Source organism: Pteropus vampyrus, unplaced genomic scaffold, assembly GCF_000151845.1.
Source record: "Pteropus vampyrus isolate Shadow unplaced genomic scaffold, Pvam_2.0 Scaffold43, whole genome shotgun sequence".
Taxonomy (NCBI): Eukaryota; Metazoa; Chordata; class Mammalia; order Chiroptera; family Pteropodidae; genus Pteropus; species Pteropus vampyrus.
Window position 1 is genome coordinate 7,806,089 of NW_011888824.1, and position 6,386 is coordinate 7,812,474.

Here is a 6,386-nt window from a genome sequence, read left to right on the forward strand (position 1 = left end):
ATGGGGAATAGTACTAGTAATATTTCAAGTAGAAATACATACATGAACAAAGACAGGAAGTCCAAGTTCATGGCATGCTGGATAAACTCTAAGATATGTAGTGATTGTCTTGTTTATTTAGAGGGGCCTGAAGCTCCTACCCTATTCTACCTTCAGTTTTATTGAGAAAACTAGATAGAAACATTTGACTGAAAGCCAGACACAGAGTTTCAAAGATTAAGAAAATCTGGGAGGAGGAGAGGTGCAGTATAGAACAATACTAAAGAGAATAAAGTCCTTGATGTCTATCAGCAATAGCAAATGTTTATTGAGCACTTACCATGGGCCAGACACTATTCTATGCACTTTATTTAATTTAATCCTCAAAGCAACATTATGAAGAAGGTACTGTTACTCTTCTCCGTTTTAAAGTTGGGGAATCTGAAACACAGAAAATGGAATTTGCCCAAAATTACACAGCTAATTTGAGGTGGAACTAGCACTGAAGCACTGGCAGCCTTACTTCAGGTTTAAGCACTTCTCTAAAACACTTTGCTCTACTGCCATTAAATCCAAGGTTGTTTCTGTATAGATAGCCAATGGGAAAAGTCCATATTTTGGACTCCATTTGTATGTGAGAGCTACTTCTTAAAGCATAATCTCCATATATTATTATGTTAACCAGCTCTATTTATGTTTTTTCTCTCTTACTAAAGACTATGATTTGGGATTGCTGAACTATGGTGTAATGTCCAACTTGGATCGAAGCACACCATAGAACTGAACCAAGGAGAGCCCTTTTCATAGCATCTAAACAGCTGGATGAGTATTGCTGGGAAGGAAAAATGTGCACAGCCTTATATCTATAGTGCTGGGAATGCTCTCTGCAAGACAGATAAAGTAGGTGGAGGGAGTTCTGCTCAGCCCTACAGACTCTGAGAGTATTTTAAAAACTGGATGATTCCCCAAAAGATGAATTCTACTATACAGTGTAAACAAGACAGGCCAACTGAAGCAGGAAATTCTCTTCAGGAGATGTCAACAGAAGATGGCTTGTGGTTGTTCATACACTAGCTTCTGTTGAATATTCAAAGAAAGTAGGGCTGTTTCTGGAGGAGGACAGATCTATGACCAATATGGTGGAACTAGCCAGGACAAGCTATACCGGGACATCGAATGGAAGTTTAGGAAAAACGATAAAACAAATGACACAGCCGGATGCTACCAAGCAGTTAAACCTAAGATTTTTGCAGGTGATGAATGGGTTCAATCTACGAAGAATTCGATACTAGAAAATACTAGAATGTTTCATGAAAAATTAAGACCTTACCAGTTAATTACTGAGTTGGGTAAAACTTGGCAAAAAAAAGTGTGGAAGGGTGTTCACACTTTTGTTCTAATCATTTTTGAAGTTAAAGCAAAAGCCAAAAAGGATAAAAACTGTGAAAAAATGTTGCCGGATTCTCGGAGAGACGAGACACCGAGGCTATAAGCAGGAAGCAGTGTTTATTGATGCTGGCTGGCACTGGCTCAGCGGATTCTTATCCAAAGGCTGAGCCTCGATTGTAACATAACAGGAAGTTTTATACAGTCTTGTCATTCCTACACAGCTACAGATATAAAGAAGAACATTGATTGGTTTTGGCAAGCTATGAGAAAACAGTCATCCAGAGAGTCCTTGGAAGGGAGGGGGCACAGTCAGAAACAAACTTGTTTGAGCAGGAAATGGCTAGGCAGGGTCAGGCTGCCACAAAAAAGGGTATCCAAAGTTCTTGATCACTCAGCAGAAAGCGAACAAAAAGAGATCAGTTTAATGAAAGAATCTGCAGAAGTGTTGTATGGGGTAATCGAGAATATAGGCAGTGGTATGAGATATAGGGAACTGGGTAAGAATCAACAAGCCCTGTCTGGAAATATTTGAGATCAGGCCGTTTAAAATGTCAAGGGCCTCTGCTAGCAACCTGTTGTTACAATTAATTCTGCAGGGGAGAAAGCTAAGGCCAGAGAAACTCAAATGATAAGCTGGTTAAAACAGAATTATGGAATATTTAGAATACTTGAAAACCAAATCTGGTGAATTTCCTACACATGATATAACAGTAAGACGGCATAAATAAATATAAGAACTTAACATCTACCCATCTTACAAGTCTCTCAGATTTGATTTTTAGACAAAAAATCAATTGGATGAAGCAGATTCAATACCTGAAGTAAGTGCACAGGGTTAAAACCACATTTTCCTGAAATATCTAAATAATTTATGTAAAAAAAGTATGTTCTCTATTTGTTTAGCTTGTACTGGATCATCTGGATAATTGCCTCAATTTTCTCCCTCAGCATTTAGCTATACCTTGCCCAATATGGGGGCTATCGAGCACTTGAAATGTGGCTGATTTGAATTGAGATGTGCTATAAATGTATCATATAAGCCAGATTGAGAAGACTTGTGAAAAATAATATAAAACATCTCATTAATAATTTTTATATTAACGTCATGTTAAAATAATATTTTGGATATATTGGGTTAAATTAAATATATTGTTAAAATTAATTTCATCTTTTTTTGTTACTTTTTAATATGGCTACTAAAAATTTTTTAATTGTAAATGTAGCTCACAATATATTTCTATTGGAAAGCACTAACTTAGTCGTTGCCTTAATACACTAAGAATAATAGGGATTCAAGAACCTAATGAATGGAAAAATAAAAATAGCTGACTCCTTCCTGTAGCATAATATATAACATTTTTGGTAAACGAATGCTTGACTTTAATAGTTCTTTGCTATATGATAACATTATATTTTATCAACTCCTATGTGAGGTCAATAAATCCTAAACATATTTTCACTAACTGCCCTTGAGATGCAAAATTATAAATCCATTAGCATTTCTTCACTGTTTCATTGATTATGAAACAATATATTAAACATTGGAAACATTTAAATTTTCTACCCATTTCATTATTTAAATGGTGAATATTTGCTTATTTTTCCTAAATTTATATATGTTCTGCCTGAAATAAATATTATATTTTTGTAGCCATCCACTTCACTGGTATAAACATATCTGATGGTCATGGGAATTACTGGCCTAGATTTGGGCAAAAAAAAAAAAAAAGAAAGAAAATCTGTATGGAAAGAAAATTGTTCACTTGCTATTTTAATTATTAAGGTAATAATTAAGGAGAGTATTTGTACCTTTAACATTATATCTTTGCTTTTTTATTTAAAAAAAATATATATATCAAAATCTGTTCTCACTGACAAAAAAGCATGTCTTTAATCAGGGCATGCTCTCTGAATTCTAAGTTTATACTGACCCCTATAGGTTATTATGTCCTAATTTATTTCTGGGTTAGTCTTATAGCACATATGGTGAAATATTTAAACATGTTTACATTTAGGATTTAATTGTTTTAGGAATAAAGCCATAAAATACTTTTCATAGGCCCTTTCACTCCTTATATTGTACAACATAAATGATGCACCAATTTTAGTGATCCTGAGGCAGGACAATTAGCATTCCCCTCCCCCTCCAGGATGTAGCTCCAGATTTTCCTTAGTCCCTTACTCAGCCCTCTCCCTGTTTTGCCTCCAGCGTGAGAAACAAGCCAAGGCCAGGAGACAGGACAGATGGCCTTGGGGCTGTCCCCTCCCCTCCAAGTGGCCTGAGAGACTAGCCAAAAGTGGGAGGCAGGGTGGATCACCTTGGGACATTCCCCCACTCCAGGATAAGGATCCAGAGTCTTTGTCTTGTCCTTTGTTCAGCTTGGGCTAATAATAGTATCATTATAATATCACCTGCATTGCAAATACATCTCCAGGCCCTCCCCACCTCCACACCCCCAAGAAAAACAAAAGCCTGTAATCTAGACAGCAGGTGCAACTTGCTCTTGGAGTTCGCCTGTACTTTTCTCTTGTGTGTACTTTCGCTTTAATAAACCTTGCACTTTCTTGATTGCTGTATGTTGTGTCCTTGAATTCTTTCTCAAGCCATAAGACAAGAACCTGATCACCAGAGCTCTGAGTCGGGGACCCTCTTTGGACTCTGGCCCTGTGGAGCTCTCTGGCATCCATCCTTTAAGACAATTTATTTTGGGGGCCCAAGCTGTTTTAGCCCTCATTAGTTTCAGTGTTGTTCTACTGAGGAGAGAGGAACTAAGCATCATAATTTCTAATTTACAGGAAAATATGACCTGATTATTTTCCTCAAAATCTGTTCCTTTCTCACATTTCATAGCTATAGTCCATTAAAAAATTAACTTTAAAGTTTATATAGAGATATGTATAAAGACAGGAACGACTTGGGACCAAAGTAAGTCTAATTTCAGCTAACCTTGGCGTAGTGACACTTATTCTAGGTTAAACTCAGAACTTTTAATGTGATGTGAAAGATTTTAAACCATTTCTTTATGGGTTTAGAGGGTAAAAGGACACAGGTTACTCACGGGCACAGACGTCTTCAGCAACAAGTAAGGAAGGAACTGTCTATGGCCAATGGACTATATAGAAAGGAGCATGGCAGTAGCAACCTGCCGAGGTATTGGTGAAAATTGTCTTATGAGTCATCATTGACAAACTGCAACAGGAACTCTACACATACCATACACTTCCTAAAATTCTAGCCCTTGAATGAGATATGGAACTAATTTCTTCTATGCTTTGCAGAGATGGTAAGAAAAGAAAAATCTTAATCTAAGAGAAGAGTTTCAACAGTGCTTATCTTAGAGAGCAGAAACTGGAGGAGCTCAGGAGTAAGGGTGAGGTAGCTCCAAAAGGCACAATGCCATGAAGTCCAGAATGTTGGTTCCATATTACTTTACAATAATAAATATTAATAAAGAGTAGAACATTATTACGAAATGTCTGCAATCAACTTTAAAAAAGGTATTTTATTATTTATACTTGTTCTGGAGAGAAAAATTAGTCATGGACTATACTGTGTGAATTCAAAATGAAACCCAGGCTATCTTTGTTTTTCTTAAGCTTGTACTTTAATACATCTGAGAATTAGAGATAATAGGAAGGATCTCCTTAATGATCTGATATTAATTTCCAGAGTATTACAATGCAGAGATGTGTTTTGACCCTTTTTCTGACTTGTAACCAGGTATAAATTGCCATAGAAAATATAAAGTTAAATATTTTCTTTTACATTGAAGATATGGTTTTATTGCCATGCAGATAAATTCTGAAACCAAAATTATTATTTGGGGTAGATAATCTCATAATACTTAAAGAGTGATAGTCAAGTCTCTATTTCAGTGTAACTTATTTAGTTACATAAGGATATATTTTGTGCCTAAATCATCCTAGGGATTACATTGGTTCAAATGGATTTTTATGAATGCATTATTGAATTTTTTACTATTATCAGGATAAGCTTGATAACCCTGCTGTGTATCTCAGACTAATACAATCACAACTATGCTCTACTTGGGAGCTTCAATTCTTTGTTTATTCACATGTGAGAATGAACCCAGACTACTTTCTGAGGAAAACCATAAGCCTGTCTATAGTATTCCAGAATTTTCTCAGCCCACTTCTGTGCATGTCTATTCTGACTTGTGTCCTGGTCTTACTCCTGAATTTCCCTAAGATACTATTAATTTTACATTCCATTTATTTGTATGTTAAAATTTTATATCTTGTCCTTAATTGGCAACATAGAGAATTAATGCCAAAGATTCTAGCCAAAGAATATAACCTTGAGCTCTCTAATGTTACACTCTGAGCTCTCTAATGTTACACTCTGATCAAAAGCTCAGTTATGAAAAATGATATTCTAGGATTACCAGAAGGCTATGCAGTCCATCATTTTCTCCATTAGTATTTCTTAAACTATATTCCATAGAATATTAATTCTGATACATATTAATATGTGTTTCGGGGAAAAGAAAAAAGTTTTTCAAAGTCAAATAAGTTTAGAAAACATTACGACAGCAGGAATTCTTAGATACTTCAAAATGTTAATGTATAATATCAATCACAAGAATATAATATGCAGTGCTGCCCAAACTTACTTGAAACCTTTTTTGGATGGCTCTCTATTACTATCATTAAAAATTAATATTTAAAAATTTTTGGAAACTGCCCACTCAAGGTATTCTAGAATTGATAACTGAAACAGGTCACAACATAAAAGAACTGACTAATCAGAGATCGTTTTTTTAAACTTCGAATTCATTTACTTTTACTAATTTGTGCTTTGGTATTAGGACTTTGACTTGTGCTATAAGAAGTAGCCTGGAGAAACTGTGTTCCTACTGAATAGCTGGTATGTATTAAAAACAAACAAACAAACTATATTTTAGGTTGTGTTTGAGTTCAAATCTGAAAAAGCCATCATTTTAATTCTTTCATAGCTGGCAAGGAGACACTATTAATTATAACTAATAATTAATTCC